At 45.9% G+C, this 23,647-nt stretch overlaps 1 pseudogene; it reads left to right on the top strand.

Annotated features, from left to right (window-relative positions):
- Positions 1 to 10,479: 10,479 nt before the first annotated feature.
- Positions 10,480 to 21,285, top strand: LOC136638859 (cytochrome P450 2B4-like; annotated as a pseudogene).
- Positions 21,286 to 23,647: the final 2,362 nt, after the last annotated feature.

Here is a 23,647-nt window from a genome sequence, read left to right as displayed (position 1 = left end):
GAGATTGTCCAATATTCCTCCCCTTCAATCATTTGTTCACTAGCACTAATTAAAATGCAAACTGTAATGAAGTACTGAAATTGACTTTATTTTTGGAAGCCCTTCCTGCATGTTGTCACAAATCTGTTAGGGTGACTGAAGAAATGTGCTCTCTGATATGCACCATTCATTCATATAAATTCAATTAGAATGGACCATATTTAAAACAGCAACAAGAAGGATTGTGGAACCAGGATTCTGATACTGAAATGGGTTTATAAGATGGAAGCCCAGAATTTGATTTTGAAATTAAAGTATGCGCCACACACTTGCAATGCTTTGTGAGGGGTCGCACTGATCTTCCTTCCCCCATGCCCCTGAGGTACAATCCTAACCAACTTTCCAGCACCAAGGTAAGGGCAATGCAGCTCCGAGGAAAGGGAACAAATCTTACCTTGAAGAGACTTCCGTGACTGCCACCCAGCTGCAGGATGCAGCATATGCCCCATTGGCACAGCTATGTCAGTGAGAAAAAGTTGGTCAGGATTTGGGCCTGTGTCTCATAAGGTCAAATTTCTTTTTCTCAGCCCTGTTAGGGAATGAGAACAAAGGGCTTGCATGCTTTATCTGCCTACTGTGCTGCAAAGCTGAATTATAGGTGTATCTCATTAATTTGCTGTGCTCTCTCATGCAGCCTCACATAAGACGTTCTGTGATGTGTTCTGTGTGTTCCCTGATATTATGCATGATGAAAGTCCCACTGGAGTGCCCCATTGTTTCCTCCATGTCTAGTTCCTGTGCGTGTTGATACTGTGTGGTAGGCGGTGATGCAATGCATTTCTTTCTTTGGGGCACAGCCAGGAAACTCTTAACCTTAGGAACTCATAGAAACATAAAGCGTACATATAAACTCTTACATGTAGCTATATTTTGGGACCATAACTGGGAAGCCAAGCCCTGGACATGCCTTTTCTATCCAAACTCTCTGAAACATTAATCCAGATAAGATAGAAGCAGCTTGATCCAGATTATGCAGTGGGATCTGTTGATCCAGAGTTAACACAATTCTGACTCAGGAAGGCACCTCAAGTTGTGAGTGCTTTTGGATGAATGGTGCCATACCTGCTCAGGAACACATAGCAATGGACCTATGGCTGTCCCTCCCTAAAGTGCATTAAGGGATCTTGGACTGTTGGTCATGATGCACTTAGGGAGAAATGCGTAACTTATAGGAGAAAAGAAGAAAAGGATGAAGCGAGAGAGTCCAACAGGTACAAATCATGATTAACAGTTTATTTAGGGGCTGTTCACAATAATAGGAGAATTTGTCAAAATATAATATGGGATGCAAAACAATAATCCAAACAAGCAAGATAAATGAGCCATATAATAAATACATGGACAACTTCATTTGAGCTGTGTGTCGTCTGTCTGTTTCATCCCAGAGAAGTATCCATAGGTGGCTTGATGTTAGAGAGAAGAGAGGGATAGAATGGGATGAAGAGGGAATGAGCCTGGCTTCTCATAGCGGAAGGAGTGGGGAGATGGGAGAGTTCAGAACTCCTGCTGGACAGGAGATATACTAGTGGCCTTTGTTTATTGGACGATTTACCTACAAGGCAAGTGAGGTTTCAGAAATAGAGACTCTAAGATGAATTAGAGAAGAACCAAAAGCTCTGGGTGCCTGACACCAAGAAACAGACCAAGACGTGAGGTTGCATCAATGGCTTGATGCATGTGATGAGCTGGAAAGCAGAGACATACAGGGAGGAAACTGGGTCTAAGTGGCCTCATTCTTCACTCATAGTGAGGGAGCTTGCTCTCCACTATTAAGTGATGTCTCAGTCCTCCTCAGATTGAGTGCTGAAGAGGAGCTGGATTTTGCTCCTTGGCAGAAAAGGCTGCTGCTTCAGTACAGTCAAACGTCATGTGTTCAGAGGTCCTGCTCAGGGGAATCCTGTTCTAGCGGCTGATTCTCCCAGCTTCCACGTGTGTGTGTGTGTGTGTGTATCGCTGATTAATCTGATGCTGCCCCCCTTGCCTATTTTAATGTATTTCTGGACACTTTTACCTCCCCAGAAGCTCCTGTGCTATTTCAGCCACCTGAAAAAGCTGCCAGGGCATACTTTACCATCAGCCTTTGCCCTTTGTATGAAACTCCCTAATCCAGCCTGTATGTGTTTTTGGATTGAGGATATTCCTTCCTGCCTGGAGTACTGCGATTGGTGTGCATTTAGCAATTGGGCAGCCACATCTGTTCATCTAGGGCAGGGTGTCCAAAGTTTTTGGCAGGAGGGCCACATGGTCTCTCTGATACTGTCTGAGGCCAGGGGAAAAAAAGAATAAATTTACATTTAAAATTTGAATAAATTTACATGCGTTTACATAAATGAATATATTAAAGATGAACTTATACGAATGAATGAAGGTCTTGCAATAGCTCAAGGCCTATAAAAGGCCTTGCTCAAAGCAAGGCTGGCCTTTCCTTTGCTGCTGCTACTGCATCACAAACGTGAAACAGCAAGCAGTGGAGGGAGCCCTCATCCCACAGCTCACGCGAGAGGTCAAACAGTTGCCCTCACGCTGGGAGCAGTTGCTTCGGGCCAGTGTGGGCTCCAACAAATCTCTGGAGGGCCAGAGGCTCATTGGAGACTGGTGGCTTCCTGAGGGCTGCATTGAGAGGCCTTGAGGGCCGCAAGTGGCCCCAGAGCCGGGGTATGGGCACCCCTGATTGAGGGGGTGGGATGGAATGATCAGGTCTGACTGGTCAGACTCCATTCTGATGCCACTTTAATGACATCATTAAAAGAAAGTTATAAATTTCCCAACCCACAAGAAGGAAGGGAATTCCCCAACCCACAGGAAGGGATTGTTCTCTGCTAATCCCCTGTCTTTGGGAGCTCCCTGAGGAGTACATGCTTGCTTGCAAATGCAATGAGTGGGAATTCTTTGAGCAACGTAAAAATCTTAAACCAGGGAGTATCTAGTTAGATTGGGATCAGGGAATTTTTGTTGGGGAGGTTTGGACTGAGAGTTTGAGCAGTATCCCCAGTCCATCTGCTGGGCTTTACTGGTCACTGCATCCATTTGGTGACATGGAGGAAGCCCATGCCTCTATTTGCTCATCGTCCTCTCTTATCCCCACCACAGAACCACCGCTCAGGCAGTGAGTGCCTGTGTGTCAACGAGAGGATGGCCTGGGTGCTTCTTGCATGAGCACCCACCTCTGCCCTCTTGGCACACAGCAAGATACATTCCCCTGCGTCTTGCAGCTCAGGACTGGGGAGTTGTGTGGAAAGAGGAATGCTGGACCTGTTCTGCTCGCTGCCACTCCATTAGATTGAACTGGGGCTGAATTCAGATGCTTCAGAGGAAAGTCAGAGTGGGAGAAGGACCATAATCTCAGGAATGTCCTTTCCGGATACTGTCTCTCCCACTTCCCCACCCCTGTTAGTTTTTACCCTTGCAGCACCTGAAGCCAGTTCAGCCATGGAGCTCCATGCCTTAGGTAGAAGGCAAGGAAAGCAGACAATCCTCCTCTGCTTGGATCTTAACCCAAACTGGAGAATGATCTCTGGAGGCTTTGAAATTCTGACTCACCTTTGAGGCTGATGTTCTAAAGCAGGGGTGTCCAAAAGTTTTGGCAGGAGGGCCACATCATCTCTCTGACATTGTTTCGGGGGCCAGAAAAAAAGAATTAATTTACATTTCAAATTTGAATACATTGACATAAATGAATACATTAGAGATGGAACTTATATGAATGAATGAAGGAAGGTCTTGCAATAGCACAAGGCCTATAAAAGGCCTTGCACAAAGCAAGGCCGGCCTTTCCTTTGCTGCCACTGCTGCATCACAGATGTGAAACAGCAAGCAGTGGAGGGAGCCCTTGTCCTACAGCTCATGCGAGAGGTCAAACAGTTGGCCGTCACGCTGAGAGCAGCTGCATCAGGCCAGCGTGTGCTCCAGCAAGTCTCCGGCTGGCCAGAGGCTCATTGGAGACTGGGGGCTCCCTGAGGGCCGGATTGAGAGTCCTTGAGGGCTGCAATTGGCCCCAGGGCCAGGGTTTGGGCACCCCTGTTCTAAAGTCCCTGCAGTTTGTTTCTGATCCTACTTATTCCTAATTCTGAATATGAGAGAGGATATTTGGCAACTCTAGCCCTTCTCATCAAAAGGTGTTCAGGTAATTCCTTATCCCATCAATATGTAACCCTGGTCATACAATACCCGATGCAAGGTCTCTGGCGCTTCTTGAGGAAAGTGCAGCAAGATACTCTGGTTGGTATACTTACATGTTTGGACATGTAGATGGATTTTGTTGTGGTCTGCCGGTTCTGTTCATGTTTAATGCTATACAGGCAGTGGTACTCAAAACCTTTCCGGCCAGTGGCTCCCTTGACCCCCGTGGCTGTTGGCCATGACTCCCCATCATGTTCCTGAGGGCTGGAAGTGACATCATTAAACAGGAAGTGGCCAGAAATATTAACTATATTAAATATAATATTATAATGTTATAGTTATTATAATATAATATTAAATATTAAATATATTTAACTATATTAATATTAATTATATTAATCATATCATTAATTAAATGCAGATCTTAAAATATATATTAATACACAGCAATATACATGCTTTATAAATGATCAGCTGCTGATCACTGTTGGAGACAGGATGCTGGAGTAGGTAGATTTTGTCTGGTCCAGGAGGACTCTTTTTTTTTAAACTTTGTAAGCATACCAATAGAATTGTTTTATCAAATGAACTTTGTGAACAACCAGTCTGACCAACATTACATACACACACCCCTGTGAACCCCAATCCAACTAGTCATTTCTCCCATTCTCCTTGGATAGGATTGAACCCTTTATTAATTAAATTATATTAAATTTTTCCAGCAATTTAATTGGTGGAGAAAACAAAAATAGACCATGAAAATATATCAGAGCTGATGAGGGTTTGGTTAGGAAGCTGATTTGTCTCCTATACTAGGAGATGCACAGCTGAAGCCTATGCATGTCTACTCAGAAGTAAGTCCCATTAGAGTCAATGGGGCTTACTCCCAGGAAAGTGTGGATAGGATTGGGCTGGCAATCACTTCATCAATGGCTGATAAGTATTCCCTTCAAATAGGAAGATCCATCACTTTAAAACTACAGCCTCGCCTCTTCAGTCAAACAACAAGATTAATAAATCACTTTAAAAACAATACCCTTTTTCTGCTCCTGGCCAAGTAAAGTGTGTGCTTCTCTCCCCCCCCCCTTTGCCAACTGCATTTTCAAAAACCTCTTCCTGATAATTCACACACAATGCGGTTCTTAGTGTTATTCTTCCAATTTGAGGGACACAGGAACATGGAAACAGCTGTTTTTTAAATAAGCTATCTCTACCAGTGGTTCTCAGACTCCCAGGGAAGTGGTCACGATTGTTATTTTGCCTGTCTCTGCATGTTGGGGAGCCCTGAGGGGGGCTGGCACAGGCTTCTCGTGCCCTTGGGAGGCTGCTGCCTACCTCACAGGGTTGTTATGAGGACAAACGGAGGGAAGGAACCATGTATACCACCCTGAGCTTTTTGGAAGAAGGGTGGTATAAAATGTAAAAAATAAATGCAGGTGGGACCAAGGTATCCATTGGAGTTCCGTTCAGTGGATACCAAAATCAGTGGATACCGGGGTTCACCTTTAAATGCTTTGTAACAAGGTATAGACCATGGATGTCAAACTCATTTCATACAGAGGGCTGAAGTTTGCATTCATGGTGCCTGCAGAGGGTTGGAAGTGATATCATTAAGGACGTGTCATCAGATGATGGCCAGAAATAAGCACTTAGTTATCACATAGAAACCCATTAGCTGCATATGACAGAAGAGAAAATGTGCAAATCTTCATATTTTCAAGATATGAGAGAGTCCAATTATCATGCTGGGAGAGCCTAATTATAACAGGGGACAGATAAATTGCTTCTGGGGGCCGCATTCGGCTTGGGAGTCTTATATTTGACTCCTGTGGTACAGACGCTATTCAGCTGCTTCATGGGGTAGGTACAGGGCCTCGGAGAGGTAATTTTGTAATGGGGGTAAAGGGGGTAATTTTGTACCCAGGCCCAGGGTCAGAAAGGGGGCCCAGGAGCCAAAGGTGGGGGCCCAGAAAGTTCCTGGGATCTGACCTGAACTTGCTGATGGGCTCTGCATCAAGAAGGCTAGTAGAACTGATCTTCAAAGACTATTGTGGCTGCCAGCACCCTCCCCCTATCCCAGGGGTTGGCAACCTTAAACACTCAAAGAGCCATTTGGACCTGTTTTCCAGAGAAAAGAAAACCTCGGAAGTCACAAAACCCTTTTGACATCTAAAAGGAAGTACATTGGCAACCTTCAGTCTCAAAAGACTATGGTATCGCGCTCTGAAAGGTGGTTCTGGCACAGCGTCTAGTGTGGCTGAAAAGGCCAATCCGGGAGTGACAATCCCTTCCACACCGGGAGCAAGTGCAGTCTGTCCCTGGTCTGTCTCCCTAGCTATGGGCCTTCCTTCTTTGCCTCTTAGCCTCAGACTGTTGGCAAAGTGTCTCTTCAAACTGGGAAAGGCCATGCTGCACAGCCTGCCTCCAAGCAGGCCGCTCAGAGGCCAGGGTTTCCCACTTGTTGAGGTCCATTCCTAAGGCCTTCAGATCCCTCTTGCAGATGTCCTTGTATCGCAGCTGTGGTCTACCTGTAGGGTGCTTTCCTTGCATGAGTTCTCCATAGAGGAGATCCTTTGGGATCCGGCCATCATCCATTCTCACGACATGACCGAGCCAACGCAGGCGTCTCTGTTTCAGCAGTGCATACATGCTAGGAATTCCAGCACATTCCAGGACTGTGTTGTTAGGAACTTTGTCCTGCCAGGTGATGCCGAGAATGTGTCAGAGGCAGCGCATGTGGAAAGCGTTCAGTTTCCTCTCCTGTTGTGAGCGGAGAGTCCATGACTCGCTGCAGTACAGAAGTGTACTCAGGATGCAAGCTCTGTAGACCTGGATCTTGGTATGTTCCGTCAGCTTCTTGTTGGACCAGACTCTCTTTGTGAGTCTGGAAAACGTGGTAGCTGCTTTACCGAAGCGTTTGTTTAGCTCGGTATCGAGAGAAAGAGTGTCGGAGATCGTTGAGCCAAGGTACACAAAGTCATGGACAACCTCCAGTTCATGCGCAGAGATTGTAATGCTGGGAGGTGAGTCCACATCCTGAACCATGACCTGTGTTTTCTTTAGGCTGATAACACTGCATATATAGTTTTTTGTTTTTTTTACCTTTATGCTCTTATAGGTCCCATTTTTATAATGTAGCCCCCTCTTGTAGCTTTTAGTTAGTTTTGTCATACATTCTTAAGAACATAAGAACAGCCCCGCTGGATCAGGCCATAGGCCCATCTAGTCCAGCTTCCTGTATCTCACAGCGGCCCACCAAATGCCCCAGGGAGCACACCAGATAACAAGAGACCTGCATCCTGGTGCCCTCCCCTGCATCTGGCATTCTGACATAGCCCATTTCTAAAATCAGGAGGTTGCACATACACATCATGGCTTGTAACCCATAATGGATTTTTCCTCCAGAAACTTGTCCAATCCCCTTTTAAAGGCATCCAGGCCAGATGCCATCATCACATCCTGTGGCAAGGAGTTCCACAGACCAACCACACGCTGAGTAAAGAGCGTTACTCATTCTTGTCCTGTGTTTTCAGACGCCTGGTCCTCTATGGCGGTTATGGCATCTGCTTATCTTACATGGATACTAAAGAACTCCCCCCACCTTCCAGAGGCACCCTGCTGGAAGGAAAAAAGGATACAGACTCCAGAGGTGGGGAAAAGAAGAAGCCAGAGCTGGGGGGGAAGGTGGGGGGACAGCCACAGGCCAGCGTCTGCCCTGCCTGCCTGTCCTCCCTCACTCAGGCTGCAACCCTCTCCACACTATCCTGGGAGTAAGCCCCATTGACTACAATGGGACTTCTGAGCTGACAAGTTGGTTGGAGCTCTCAGGTTGCAGTACTCTCCACACTTTCCTGGGAGGAAGCCTCACTGACTACTTGTGAGTAGACCTGCATAGGAGGGGGCTGAGGCTACAGCCCTCCACACCTTCCTGGGAGGAAGCCCCACACTTACTTGTGCGTAGACCTGCACAGGAGAGGGCTGAGGCTGCAGCCCTCCACACCTTCCTGGGAGGAAGCCCCACTGACTACAGCGGGGCTTACTTGTGAGTAGACCTGCACAGGAGGGGGCTGAGGCTACAGCCCTCCACACCTTCCTGGGAGTAGCCCAGGGACTACTCGCGAACAGACCTGCCGGGCACAGGCTCCCACTCACCTGTCCTTGCACTTGCCCTTGAGCAGGCTCCAAGGTTGCAGTCCCAGGCACCCTTTCCTGGGAGTAAGCCTCATCTGCTGTAATGGGGCTTACAACTGAGTAGACACGCACAGGAGCAGGCTCCAAGGCTGCAATCCCAGGCACCCTTTCCTGGGAGTAAGCCTCATCTGCTGTAATGGGGCTTACAACTGAGTAGACACGCACAGGAGCAGGCTCCAAGGCTGCAATCCCAGGCACCCTTTCCTGGGAGTAAGCCTCATCCGCTTACTGCTTACCCGCAGGGAACGAGCCAGCTCTCCAGGCGCCCCCCCGCCGCTGCCGCCTGCAGGGAAAGGCTCTCCACCGGCGCCAAACTCCCCAAGTGGGCAGCACGCGCCTCACCTTGCTCCTGGGAGTCTCCAGGGTCGAGTGCTCTCCCTGCCCAGCTGGGGGACCGGCAGCTTCCCGCGCGCCCCTTCCTGGGGAGCGCGGCAGTGCTTGGACTCCAGAGGGAGCCGCAGCAGTTGGCTGAAAGAGCCACACGCGGCTCCAGAACTGCAGGTTGCCGACCCCTGCCCTATCCTATTTTGTCCCCCCATTCTGCTGCACCATTTTGCCCCTCCCCCTTTGGGAAGGGGCCCTGAATAAACATTGTACTCCCTGATAAAATTCCTTTCATAGGCCCTGAGTAGGTAATTCCATTAGATTTCATTATTCACCCCATCTATTGGCTGAATGCAGAATAAAATCTATTCCTGGGTGTCTTTGAGACCATCACTCTCTCTGAATCTCACTTGCCTCACAGGGTTGTTGTGAGGACAAAAGGAAGGAAGGAACCATGTATACCACCCTGAGCTTCTTGGAAGAAGGGTGGTATAAAAATGTAAAAAATAAATACAGGTGGGACCAAGGTATCCATTGGGGTTCCGTTCCTTAACCCTCAGTGGATACCAAAATCAGTTGATACCGGGGTTCACCTTTAAATGCTTTGTAACAAGGTATAGACCACTGATGTCAAACTCATTTCATACAGAGTGCTGAAGTTTGCATTCATGGTGCCTGCTGAGGGCTGGAAGTGACATCAGTAAGCAGGAAGTGTCATCAGATGATGACCAGAAATAAGCAGTTATCACATAGAAACGCATTAGCTGCAAATGACAGAAGTGAAAAATGTGCAAATCTATGTATTTTCAAGATATGAGCGAGTCCAATTATCATGCTGGGAGAGCCTAATTGTAACGGGGGACAGATAAATTGCTTCTGGGGGCCGCGTTTGACTTGGGGGTCTTATGTTTGACTCCTCTGTGTATCTCCTTTGACTATCTCTGTGTTTTGCCCATTATCTCTAACATTAACATTATCTCTATCTCTAACCTAGCCTGGCAACCTGTTTCCCACAGTTGACCACCAGTTGCCTATGGGTCTTATGTTTGACTCCTCTGGTATAGACGATGTACGGCATACAGCTGCTTCATAGGGTAGGTAATTCCATTAGATTTCATTATTCACCCATCTATTGGCTGAATGCGGAATAAAATCTATACCTGTGCAATCTGGGGCAACAATGGAGGAGCCAGAAACCTGGAAGTGGGCCTTTAAAGCAATTTTTAACCCGGAGAAGCTTGCAACTGGTGCAGCTTAACAGCACAAAGGTAGGAAATGGGATTTTGGTGCTTTTTTCCTTGCTGTAAGGCATTTAAAGGTGGACCCTGGTATCAGTGGTGAGTCGGATAAGTGGATTCCTAATCAGTGGATACTGAGATCCCATCTGTAACAATAAATGTTACCTCAAAATGGGTTATTGGCATCTCCTCATTTTAGTGCATATACAGCCCAATCCTAACTAACTTTCCCATGCCAATACAACCATGGTGAGTGTGCTCTGTAACCCTGGGGCTCCATTGCAGCTGCATTGGCACTGGAAAGCTGGTTAGCTTGTTAATCTTCTGCAAATGTCCTGTACCAAAACATTCAGGAATTCAAGGTCATTAACCTGTTTGTCACAGGGTCAAAATCCTTTCAAACGCCTCTGTCAACAGAGGACAAAGAACACATTAAACAGAAAGAAGACAGGAGGGAGTGGACAAAATGTGAAGTTGGTCTTGTGGAGTCTCTGGCAAGCAGCCTGTCTTTGGTCTAGTCTCTCTTCAGCAGTTTCTTGGATTTCCAGCCAAAGGAGTGACGGGAAAGATGGACGTGGCTGGGACAGGAGCCCTGTTCCTTCTCTTCATTTTCTTCTTCTCCACTTTCAAAACGTACAGGAAGCAAAGAGAGCTGCCTCCAGGACCCGCTCCCTGGCCGTTTCTGGGCAACCTCTTCCAGAAAGATGTCCTGCCTTTGTACAACTCCTATCTAAAGGTGAGGCCATCCCTTTCACTGCTTCTAGTCTTTGTAGGGAGAAAACAAAAGTTGCATGGGATGAAAGGATGGATGATAGGAAGGACACAAGGCTAATTTCTCCCTTCTTTGCTCTACACCAGCAGTTGGCAACCTTCTTCTAGATAGGGGCCGGACATTGGGTCCATCAGTAGTAAGATACGCATGCTTGAACCTTCTGATTAGGCCATTGAGCTAGGAAAAAAGAGCTGAGCATGGCGTGGAGAGATGCATGCCCAGATAGAGAATGCCACTCAAGAGAAGCTTCTGCCCTTGATTTGTTTATACTGTAAGCCTTACAGAGACAGAAAGTAAGTAAGGGTATGGTGGACAAGGGTGTGCTCACTTGTTTGTTTGATTGCCTGGCTGCCCTCTTTGAGAGGACTGTGCGCATGCATTCACCAGAGCTGCAGTGGCAGTGGGCGGGGGTTCAGAGAGTGTGGGCACACCTGCTGACCCGGGATTGGATCTTAATTTAGATCAACTCCTGGGAGTTGGGTGAGACTCCAGGAGCAAGAAGATGGGTATTCTGCCATCACTGACAGGTAAAAAAGAGACTGAGAGTTTGCAGCTGACTTTCCCTAAGAAGACCATGAATGCTGTGGCAAGGGGAAGACCAGCTGGAAGAGGAAAGGGCGCAGGGGGCTTGCTCTCCTCCTTCTTGCTTGAATGAACTGCCATTTGTGCTGGGATAGCATTAGGGAGGGGAAGGACACTCTGTGTTCTGGTTGCGACCCAGAGGAATAATGGAACGGGAATAATGGATTTAAAACATGTGTTTCTGTAAACTACCTTGGAGACTCTTTGATCGAAAGGCAGTGTAGAAATCTTTAAAGAAATAATAAACAGATAAATAATCTGTTATTTATTATATATATATTTCATTTTGCCTTCAGCTCGTTAAGAAATATGGCCCTGTCTTCACGGTTTGGGTGGGACCAAAGCCAACAGTCGTGCTCTGTGGATATGAAGTGGTGAAAGATGCTTTGCTCGGTCATGCCGAAGAGTTTGGTGGGCGTCCTGACATCCCCTTCAAAATTCCAGGGACCAGTGGTCAAGGTGGGCTCGAACAGATGAGATGCAGAAGATATTTCTTGTTGTGTCTTACATTTTCTGTCAGGAAAGTTGATGTGCCATTTCATGTGCAGTGGGGACTTGGGCTGGGGCTGTCATTCAGTCATTCTTTTTACAAATCTGTTTCTTTTATTCAGTTCACGCCTTCACATTGTTTTCCTAGAAATCTGTCAATGTGAGGAAGGGATTGAATATGGAGATGGGCTTCATTATTCTCTACCTATAATATTGATTTCTTTTGGCCTATAGACTTTATCTGCAGCGAAGTGTCAAATAAGGAAATGATGTTGGAAGGATGAAGGGGTGGTGCCAAAGGGGAAATAACAGTGGGGTGTCCCTGCAGCCTATCATTTGTATGAAGGGGGGCCATCTTGTCACCTCAGGCAAAATGTTGTCTTGGGCTAACCTTATTAAACTGTTGTAAATATAGTTAGAAATTTACCAAAAAATAAACACCCTTCCTGGTCATCCACACAGCATGTGTTTCTCAGTGTTATCCTTCTTACTTGAAAGACATGAGAGCATGCAAGCAGCCTGGTTTTAAATAACTTGTTACTACTGCAGATGAATATAAGTACACCCCCTTCTGGAAGTTTTATTTTAAATGGCAGAATATTAACAAAAATATAGGCATAGCTTGAACTGAGAAAGCACCAGAACCATATTTTCTCTTGAAACATATTGTTTTCTTTCTTTCTTTCTTTCTTTCTTTCTTTCTTTCTTTCTTTCTTTCTTTCTTACAACTGACAAATTGTTTCGTAATGGTTTGTTTTCAGGTTTTGGCAACTCAGATGAGAGCAAATGGCGGGAACTGCGCCGGTTCACACTTTCCACACTGCGGGACTTTGGGATGGGGAAGAGAAGAATGTCCGATCGTGTGCAGGAGGAAGCACTTTGCCTGGTGGAGGAAATAGCAGCCAGACAAGGTCGAGCAGAGTATTAAGACATTCCAAAGCCTCAGGATTAACTTTTAGTTTTAATTCAGGAATATGGTTTTAAGGGGGGGGGGGGTTCAGATCCCAGTCACTGTCTTCGGCTCTCCTTACAGGGCAACCATTTGATCCAAGAAGCATCATCACAAGTGCTGTTTCAAATGTGATCTGCTCCGTTGTCTTTGGGAGTCGGTTTGACTACAAGGATAAGGTCTTCCTAGAGCAATACCCCGTGTGACAGACCGTATAGCCTTCCTCCGAAGTTTCTTAGGAGTGGTATGTTGTTTCTTCTCTGTGCTGACTCTGGAGACTTCCTTCCATTTGCTTTCATTGCTTCTGTTAATGCTTAAGAGCTCGCAAAAGTGTTTCCACAAGATTCTTTTGTGTCATGATGGGATAGCAATGGTGTTCTCATTCTCTTCGTTATGAGTTTGCATAAGGCCTGCTTAATGACCTCCACCCCAGCCTCTTTGGCTGAGAGTATCTTTCCTAAAGTTTGGATCCTCCAAGCCATCCAGTAAGCCTCCTGGTGAAATCATGCGATGCTATCTCAGTTGGCTCTGTTGTCTCCTGTATCCCAGCATCCTTGTACCTTCTTCAGGTGACCCAAGTTCACATATATCATTCTGGGTGACACCTGAGTTTTGTGAAAACTACTTCTCATTCTGGAGGAGGGTCCTCTCCTGGCCCCAGGCTGTCTCCAGTCAGCCATCAAAATATCTGCCTCCTTACTGCTACCCACCATTCCTGTGTCTATGCGGAAGAACTCCCATAATGAGAATTAAAGATAGTTCAATTCTGCCACATTTTTTATCAACGAAATAGTCTTGTTTTTGTAACAGTGTGTGCCAGCCTGGTAGACACTTTATGCAGGGGTGTGCATTTGATTTGGAAAGAATTACACTCAACATCAAATCAACTACTGCAATCATCAAATCAATCTACGTACTTCAATCTACTTCAGAGTCATTTCAGTTGAATTCAGTAGCTGCTGAATGAAAGCTCCTTATTGGTACAGTACTTCCTTTTCATCCTTATCAGTAAAATACTTGGGAGGAAACTTCACTTTCTGTTTTCTCATTCAGAGTCAATTTTTCTAGGAGATTCTAGTGTGTGTTTCTTTTTAATCCATACCTTCCTTCCCCTAAGGTTGCTACCAGCCCCAGTATCCTCTTACTCCAGGGGTGTCCAAAGTTTTCTGCAGGAGGGCCACATCACTTTTCTGACACTGTGTCGGGGGCCGGGGAAAAAAAGAATTAATTAACATTTGAAATTTGAATAAATTTACATAAGTTTACATAAATGAATATATTAATGATGAACTTATATGAATGAATGAAGGTCTTGCAATAGCTCAAGGCCTATAAAAGGCCATGCACAAAGTGACCTTTCCTTTGCTGCCGCTACTGCATCACAGACGTGAAACAGCAAGCAGTGGAGCAAGTCCTCATCCAACAGTTTATGTGAGAGGTCAAACAATCACCCTCACGTTGAGAGCAGTTGCGTTGGGCCAGTGTGGGCTCCAGCAAGTCTCCGGAGGGCCAAAGGCTCATTGGAGACTGCGGGCTCCCTGAGGGCCGCATTGGGAGTCCTTGAGGGTCACAAATGGCCCCAGGGCTGTGGTTTGGGCACCCCTGCTCTAGTCAATGGCATTTTACTGGTAGGGAGGGGACCAAGATGCAGGTCTCTTGCTGTCTTGTGTGCTCCCTGGGGCATTTGGTGGGACACTGTGAAATACAGGAAGCTGGACTAGATGGGCCGATGGCCTGATCCAGTGGGGCTGTTCTTATGTTCTTAACCTGGCGATGGCAGTGCAAAGCAGTTTGCCTTGAACATCCCCAATGATGATGTCCTTGAAGGGCGTCATGGGACTGAGGGAGGGAGACACTGCTGCAGCTGGAATTGATGAGGGTGGCAGTCTGGGACCAACCTTTGAAGGCTGACTGAAAGAGGGGCAAAGGGGGAGGCCAGGAAGGGAGAGGAGGACGAAGGAGTGGAAGAAAAAAGGAAGAGATCACAGAGAGAGAGAGAGAGAGAGAGAGAGAGAGAGAGAGAGAGAGAGAGAGGTGGGGGAGGGGAGAGAAAGGAGATGCAAAGGGAGGAGAAGGGGAGGAAGGAGACCCATTTCCTATGGATAGAGGTGTTTGAAAACTGTGGGGCTTCATGTTTTTATTACAGTGCAAAATAGAGTGTTTCGTGTTTTTATTTAATTATCAATAAAAACAAACACTTCTACTCATTGCTCATCCTTTTATGTTCTGGTTTAATCCTCTGGTCTAAACAACATGGTAAAATGTTTTCACGGTTGTTTGTCATCTCAGACACTATTACTTGTTATTATTCTTACTTTAAAGTCTACAAAATATTCAGCACCATAAGGAAGAAACTGTTACACAAGTTTCACAGAAATCTTCATTGAGCAGTAAATATTTTCATTGTGCCTAATCAGACGTCGTTTTATATATTGAAGTTCCAACTATACAGCTGTCACCTACCTGCTTTCTTGATAATCCATGTACTCTCAAATACAATTCTCTAAAACTATGATGCCATGTTACCTGGGCCAGCACTGTGCCATTTTGAAAAGTTTCCCAAGTGTCAATCAAGGTGAAATTTCCCATTGTGCATCACAGGTGCGGCTGGCAGTACAGAAGCAGTTTTTATTATTTTATTCCATGCCTCCAAACTGTAATAATGATATATCGCATAAGCGGGCGCAAAGTACTTCTGTTTCACAGGAGGTGTTTTGTGCCCGCTTTTAGCGAACGTTCCAAGCCTCGGGGAACACTGTGCAGGGCTCCCCGCACCTCCTGCAGCCTGCTGCAGCCCTGCCTACATAACGGGAGAGCAAAGCACCCCCCCTCACCTGCCTTAGCGACGTGATCCTGGGGATTGCATCGCTGCCTCCCTCCCCTTCCCCCGCCCCTTAAAGGAACGGGAGAAGCATTACTGGAACTGGTGGGTCATGACCCACCAGTTTGAGAACCACTGTAATACAGTATCTAATGTATGTGTCATCTCTATTCCAGGTGTATTTTGCTTTCCCAAAAATAATGAACTATCTGCCTGGAAGGCACAAAAAGGTCATAGCAGAAGGTCAAAAAATGTATACTTTTATCCATGAGAGGGTGAAGTCCCACATGGAGAGTCTGGATCCTCAGAACCCCCGGGACTTTATTGACTGCTTCCTTATCAAGTTGGAGAAGGTAGGGGATTCATAACTTTCTTTCACTGCATCCTAAATTTCAGTGAAAGTTGCTGTCCTGTCCACCATTTCTTGTGCATGCACTGCCTGTGTTCCTCTTCTATGGGTAGAGGCTGCTAAAGAGCATCGTGTTGCTCTCCAGGATAACTACAGATGAGAGACGATTATTAATACAAGTGAAGGAATTAAACTATTTTGGGGAACATGTGAGAATTACATCTGGGACATTGACTGAAGCAGATTGAGAAGTCTCTTTTTTTGCATCTATCTTTCAAGTGGTAATTTTATTCTCCCTTTCCCCCTTCATCTACTTTCAATAGGACCAGTCTCACAATGAAGTCATCTTCAGTCATGAAGATCTTGTCATGGCAGTCCTAGAACTCTTTATTGCTGGTACAGGAACCACAAGTCAAGCCTTGCTCTATAGCCTCCTGGCAATGGCCAAATTCCCACATATTCAAGGTACAGTAAAGAGAACAGTGAAGGTAATGGGACTCTATTACTACCATTACATATGGAAAGAATAGAAAAGACCTACATTTGAGAAGTATCAAAGATTAATCTCTGCAGCTTAAACAATTGCAGGATGCATCTTTCTTGAACTTCCTACTTTATTCCCCAGCTTGAGTTCACAAAAGTCTTTGTATATTGGATATGCAAAATTAACAGAACTGATTATAAGATGGTGAGTTTCAGTGGATCTGTGACAATGCCTTGTGGTACAGGCCCACTATGAGGGCATTGACCCATGATAGGTCATCACATCTTGAGTGTGATGCAGAGCAGTGGCATAGCTAAGGCATCTGATGCCTGGGGTAAAAGAAGATTTGGGAGCCTCCCCCCCCCCATAAGAATGCCTGCCACAAAAACCAGGTCCCTGTTTAAAGGCTCCAGGAGCTCTTCTGAGCTCTTCTCAGAGTTAGGAGCTAATTCATCAATCAGGGAATCAACTCAAAGGCAGGTGAATCAATTTGCTAGACAGGGAGCAGAATTCCTTAAGTGGGATTAAAATTCAAATCATTCGCCCACCTGGGAGATTGAAGACCTTAAATAAAATTCATTCCCCAGACCAGGGAATCAAATTCACTATCAACAGCAAAATATTTGCCAAAGATTCCTTAGGGAGCTTAGTGCCCAAGGAAGGGTTTAAACCTGGGAAGCCAAACCTCCATTGTTCTAGTCCAGCAATCTCACCACTACCTGTGATGGCTTTCCAACTCCTGAGGCAATGGAACCAATTCATAAAGCGGGGAATCAATTCAAAAGTAGGGGGATTGCTTTGCTAAATTGGAAGAATCATCCATTATGCAGTGAAATCAGGTCTGCTTTTTTTGTCGTAAATAATTTTTAGCTGAATGTCCTGCCTCTCTGTGAATATCTTCTGTGGAAATCTCTGCTGTTGCTGGCTTCTGAGCCAGCCTTCTGAGCAAGCCTTCTGAGTTCTCGGCCTTTTTAACATCTTTTAATATTTTTTACAGGCCTGATTCTTTTATGACTTGCTGCTGCTCTATGCTCTTTTTACCTATTTTTATTATGACTGCTGTTTTTTATGACGTGTTAATATGTTTGTATTTGTTTTAAATTATGTTTTTTAACCTGTTGTAAGCTGCCTTGAGTCCCTTCGGGGAGAAAGGCGGGGTAAAAATAAAGTTGTTGTTGTTGTTGTTGTTGTTGTTGTTGTTGTTGTTATTTATATACCTTCTCTTTGCTCGTGTATTCAATAGGGGTTTGAGCAGCCCAGTGGGTTATATATATCTCCTCCTCTTATATGATAAAAACGTGTTCCTTACAGCTAAAGTCCAGCAGGAGATTGCTGAGGTGGTAGGTACTCACCGCCCTCCGAGCATGGAAGACCGTATGAAGATGCCCTTCACCAATGCGGTTGTCCATGAGATTCAGAGATACGAGAAATCCAGTGCTGAGACCTTCCCACGCGCAATGACTCGAGATACAGAATTCAGGGGCCACACAATCCCTAAGGTATGGTGACTCGGCATGTTATCGGGTGCTGTGGTGAGGGAAAGGAGGAATGTTATCCTATAAATGTCCCTGGCTTTCCACATCTATCTTGTGCTTACAAAGTCAGGATGTAAAAAGTTACATCCTGTAGATTTATTCCATATTCATATTCATGAATATCCTTAAAATATCACATGAAACTCTGCTACAATGTTGATGATTACAGTTGTTCCACATCTTATGCAAGGGTTATGTTCCAAGATCAGCATGTAAAGCCAAAATTGCAAAAAGTCGAAACTGCATCACTTAAAGAACAAAAAGCACAGTACAGGAGACACAACTATACAGGAGTCCAATATAGGAGACCCTTGTAAATTGGTCAAGAGGCACTTTTTCAAGTGGGTGATCCTCTTTTACTCAGCAGGAACAGAGTAACTGGCCCTCTTCACCCCAGCAGTGTCTTTTCTAGTGGCTGTCTGCTGCTATTTTGCGTTGTTTAGATTGTGAGCCCTTTTGGGACAGGGAGCCATTAGTTGTTTGTTTGATTTTCTCTGTAAACCGCTTTGTGAACTTTTGTTGAAAAGCGGTATATAAATACTGTTGTTGTTTTTGTTGTTAATAATGATGATGATGATGATGATGATGATGTATATCCCTGTCAATTGCAAATTAAAGGTATCAGTATTAGAGTTCTTGGGGATCACACTGAATAGCATATAAGCAGAGATGCCATTTACCCCCAGCCTGATTTTGACATGCCCCAAGCTGGCCCTGATCCCTGCCCCAATCCTTCCCTGGAACAGCCTGGAATGCCCCCCACTGACTTACCTACTCCAACGGGGGCTGAGTACTCAGGGCATGATCCTGAACAGTGTGCACTGGCTCACTGCTGGCGTGCATTGTTGCAAAAGTGCCATAAGGCAGGTTTGTGAGCCCTTACTGCAGGCCCAGTGCCAGAACTAGCCCAGCGCAAGCCCTCACTGGACCACCTCCGGTGCTGTGCCCGCATTCCGCCACCCGGTGATCGCCCGGGCTGCCTGGCGCCAGACAGGTGAGTGAGGGTGTGGGGGGAGGCAGGCAGGAGGTGTTCCAGGGCAGGGGGAGGCAGGCAGAGGGCGGATGAAGGGCGGGAGGAGGTGCAGTGGGGGAGGGAGCTGGGCGAGAGGGGGCAGGACTGGTGGAACTTGGCTTCACCAAATCCAGAGCCCTGTTTCAGACTGCATGGTTCAACACTGGACTCTTTAATTTTGTGCTGTCTCGAGAGCAGAATTGAGTAGCCCCATTGTGGGGCTACCACCCTTACTCAAGGGAAGAGGACAAAAGTTCCCTTCTTTTGTAGAAGTGGCTGCCTGGGGTGCACTGTCATTGGATGCCGCAGCTGTCATTTTGGTGCTGGGGCAGCCCCACACTCCAAGCAGCTCAGCATTGGGCTGTAAGTTAACACATGACTGTGGCTGCCATGCCATCAGCACTGGTCTTGCACTGATGGAGGACAAGTTCCATCAATGCAATGCCTGGATAGGATTGGGCCATTAGCTTACAATCCAATGCAGAGGGCCCAATTATATTCAACTCTCCAGCACCAATGCAACCACAGTGCAGCCCCGAGGTAAAGAAACAAATCTTCGCTTACCTTAAGGAGGCCTCTGTGACTACTGAAGGATACAGCACATGCCCCATTGGCACAGCTTCATCAGTGCTGGAAAGCTGGATAGGACAGGTCCTAAAGTGACTTAAGTTCCATTTAATTCAATAAGTTAAATAAGTATGCGTAGAATTGTACTGTTAGGGTACTTTGAATAGACCATTGCTAGTACATCACCCTCATGGAAATTCTTTTCACAGAGTCCCCAGATCTTTCTCAGACAACCTGTTTCTAAGATAGCAAGCTGAAGCAAGTAATGTCCTCTCCTTTCCTTGAAGGGCACCTCTGTCATTCCATTCTTCACTTCTTTGCACTTTGACCCACTCCAGTGGGAGACACCAGAGGAGTTTAACCCAGGCCATTTCTTGGATGAGAAGGGCGAGTTCACAAAGAGAGATGCCTTTATGCGTTTTTCAGCAGGTAACTTAGTGGACCTACATATTCATGCTGTGGCCCAGGAGTAAATGAGTGTGTACTGGGATGATGGAATATATCTGGATCTGCATAAAGACAAGCAACAACTAGAGTATCTGTGTTTTTTCATAGCAGTTCTCTGTCTGCATCTCTGATATGCACCTTTAGCTGGAAGGCTACAAGTAGTTGTGGATGGAGATGTTAAATCCTTTAATTTGAGTCAATGGTTGGAAGAGTCAGCTTGGCCCAGTTGACAGGCAGAACTTGAGCAGTGGGGTGAGGGCCAAGGGGGATGCTCACACTAAAGTCACTTTTTATTTCCTTCATCCCGAGTCAGAGATTCTTCAGTGCACCCTTTGCAGAGGAATGTCTTCGGAATACCGTCAAATTCCAGGCACGTGTTCAGCAGTGGGTGGGGGTGGAAAAGGCGTTTGCAGAAAGCAGAGTGAGGTTAGAAGGGAGCAGGGTGAAAAAGTTGGAGACATTCAGGCATGTGTGTCCTTAGTTGCAGCTTTTTTGCTTTGTGATTGGTGGGCATTGTTAAGGTCAGGAGAGGGGCTGCCAACAAACACACAGTGATCCAGGATAGTAAGGCTCAGTGGTTAGCATGCTCACTCTCTTCTGGTTCCCTTCTCTTCTCTGTTTGGACACACAGCTTACTGGGGAAAAGGCTTGGTAGGTTGAGTCTTCTGCCACCAACCCAGGACATCAGGCTAGCCTGAGGTGTTCCCTGAGCAGAACTCCCCTCTAGAATAATGAACCTCATGGCTCTCTATTATCCTGGATCCCAGTTATGTTGCATCCGAATCCCCGTTCCCGGGGAAAACGGAGTTTCAAGCCGCTCCGCTCTCCTTGGACTTGTGCCACCTCCGAGGAGACCCATAGAGGCCAGCAGCCTTTACCCGGAAGTAAGGGGAAATGTTTCCCCTTGCTTCCGGTTGAGCTGCTTATGGCCACTATCCTGCGCTGGATACAGCGCAAGCCTCTCAGTTTGCCTGTTCCAGTGCAGGATAGGATTGCGCCCTCAGAGCAAAAAGTAAAAGTTTTATTAAAAGTTTAATAAAAGAAAAAGGAGGTAACAAAACCAAATGAACAAGGAAAAGGGTAAGGAGCATGGAATCTGGAAAAAAAGCATTAACCACATGCAATCCTACAAGTCTTGGACACTCTGATTGACTAACTCTGCCTGCTTTTTCTCCCCAGGGAAGCGATCCTGCCCAGGGGAAGCACTGGCTAAGATGGAGCTTTTCCTCTTCTTCAGCACTCTCCTGCAGAACTTCACCTTCCAGATGAATGGAGCAGCTGAAGAGAAGGAGCTATTGTCTTTGAATGTGGACTTGCTAATCAAGAATACATATCCCCCAATACAAGCCATTAAACATCCACTGTGATTGAAAGCCAGAATATAAATGGACAGACCAGAGCCAATGGCTCCAAAATATTCAGAGAAGCTACAGCAGAAGTGCTGAGATAATCTTTCTGTCATGCATTCAGCACCCTCAACTTCACCTGGAAGGTATATGAGATAAATAGAGATTGTCCAATATTCCTACCCTTCAGTCATTTGTTCACTAGCACTAATTAAAATGCAATCTGTAAGGAAGTACTGAAATTGACTTTATTTTTGGAAGCCCTTCCTGCATGTTGTCACAAATCTGTTAGGGTGACTGGAGAAATGTGCTCTCTGATATGCACCATTCTTTCATATAAATTCAATTAGAATGGACCATATTTAAAACAGCAAGAAGGATTGTGGAAACCAGGATTGATGATACTGAAATGGGTTTATAAGATGGAAGCCCAGAATTTGATTGTGAATTTAAAGTGTGTGCCACGCACTTGCAATGCTTTGTGAGGGGTCGCACTGATCTTCCTTCCCCCATGCCCCTGAGGTGCAATCCTAACCAACTTTCCAGCACCAAGGTAAGGGCAATGCAGCTCTGAAGAAAGGGAACAAATCTTACCTTGAAGAGGCTTCTGTGACTGCCACTCAACTGCAGGATGCAGCATATGCCCCATTGGCACAGCTATGTCAGTGAGAAAAAGTTGGTCAGGATTTGGGCCTGTGTCTCATAAGGTCAAATTTCTTTTTCTCAGCCCTGTTAGGGAATGAGAACAAAGGGCTTGCATGCTTTATCTGCCTACTGTGCTGCAAAGCTGAATTATAGGTGTATCTCATTAATTTGCTGTGCTCTCTCATGCAGCCTCACATAAGACGTTCTGTGATGTGTTCTGTGTGTTCCCTGATATTATGCATGATGAAAGTCCCACTGGAGTGCCCCATTGTTTCCTCCATGTCTAGTTCCTGTGCGTGTTGATACTGTGTGGTAGGCGGTGATGCAATGCATTTCTTTCTTTGGGGCACAGCCAGGAAACTCTTAACCTTAGGAACTCATAGAAACATAAAGCGTACATATAAACTCTGATATGTAGCTATATTTTGGGACCATGACTGGGAAGCCAAGCCCTGGACATGCCTTTTCTATCCAAACTCTCTGAAACATTAATCCAGATAAGATAGAAGCAGCTTGATCCAGATTATGCAGTGGGATCTGTTGATCCAGAGTTATCGCAATTCTGACTCAGGAAGGCACCTCAAGTTGGGTGTGCTTTTGGATGAATGGTGCCATACCTGCTCAGGAACACATAGCAATGGACCTATGGCTGTCCCTCCCTAAAGTGCATTAAGGGATCTTGGACTGTTGGTCATGATGCACTTAGGGAGAAATGCGTAACTTATAGGAGAAAAGAAGAAAAGGATGAAGCGAGAGAGTCCAACAGGTACAAATCATGATGCACAGTTTATTTAGGGGCTGTTCACAATAATAGGAGAATTTGTCAAAATATAGTATGGGATGCAAAAAAAATAACACAAACAAGCAAGATAAATGAGCCATATAATAAATACATGGGCAACTTCATTTGAGCTGTGTGTCGTCTGTCTGTTTGATCCCAGAGAAGTATCCATAGGTGGCTTGATGTTAGAGAGAAGAGAGGGATAGAATGGGATGAAGAGGGAATGAGCCTGGCTTCTCATAGCGGAAGGAGTGGGGAGATGGGAGAGTTCAGAACTCCTGCTGGACAGGAGATATACTAGTGGCCTTTGTTTATTGGACGATTTACCTACGAGGCAAGTGAGGTTTCAGAAATAAAGACTCTAAGACGAATTAGAGAAGAACCAGAAGATCTGGGTGCCTGACACCAAGAAACAGACCAAGACATGAGGTTGCATCAATGGCTTGATGCATGTGATGAGCTGGAAAGCAGAGACAAAGAGGGAGGAAGCTGGGTCTAAGTGGCCTCATTCTTCACTCATAGTGAGGGAGCTTGCTCTCCACTATTAAGTGATGTCTCAATCCTCCTGAGATTGAGTGCTGAAGCTGGATTTTGCTCCTTGGCAGAAAAGGCTGCTGCTTCAGTACAGTCAAACTTCATGTGTTCAGAGGTCCTGCTCAAGGGAATCCCGTTCTAGCGGCTGATTCTCCCAGCTTCCACTTGTGTGTGTGTATCGCTGATTAATCTGATGCTGCCCCCCCTTGCCTATTTTAATGTATTTCTGGATGCTTTTACCTCCCCAGAAGCTCCTGTGCTATTTCAGCCACCTAAATAAGCTGCTGGGGCATACTTTACCAGTTGCCTTTGCGCTTTTTTTGAAACTCCATAATCCAGCCCATATGTGTTTTTGGATTGAGGATATTCCTTCCCACCTGGAGTACTGCGATTGGTGTGCATTTAGCGATTGGGCAGCCACAT

This window comes from Tiliqua scincoides, chromosome 2, assembly GCF_035046505.1.
Source record: "Tiliqua scincoides isolate rTilSci1 chromosome 2, rTilSci1.hap2, whole genome shotgun sequence".
In the NCBI taxonomy this organism is placed as follows: domain Eukaryota; kingdom Metazoa; phylum Chordata; class Lepidosauria; order Squamata; family Scincidae; genus Tiliqua; species Tiliqua scincoides.
The sequence above is the reverse complement of the archived record's forward strand: the minus strand, read 5'-3'. Positions and strand labels throughout refer to the sequence as shown.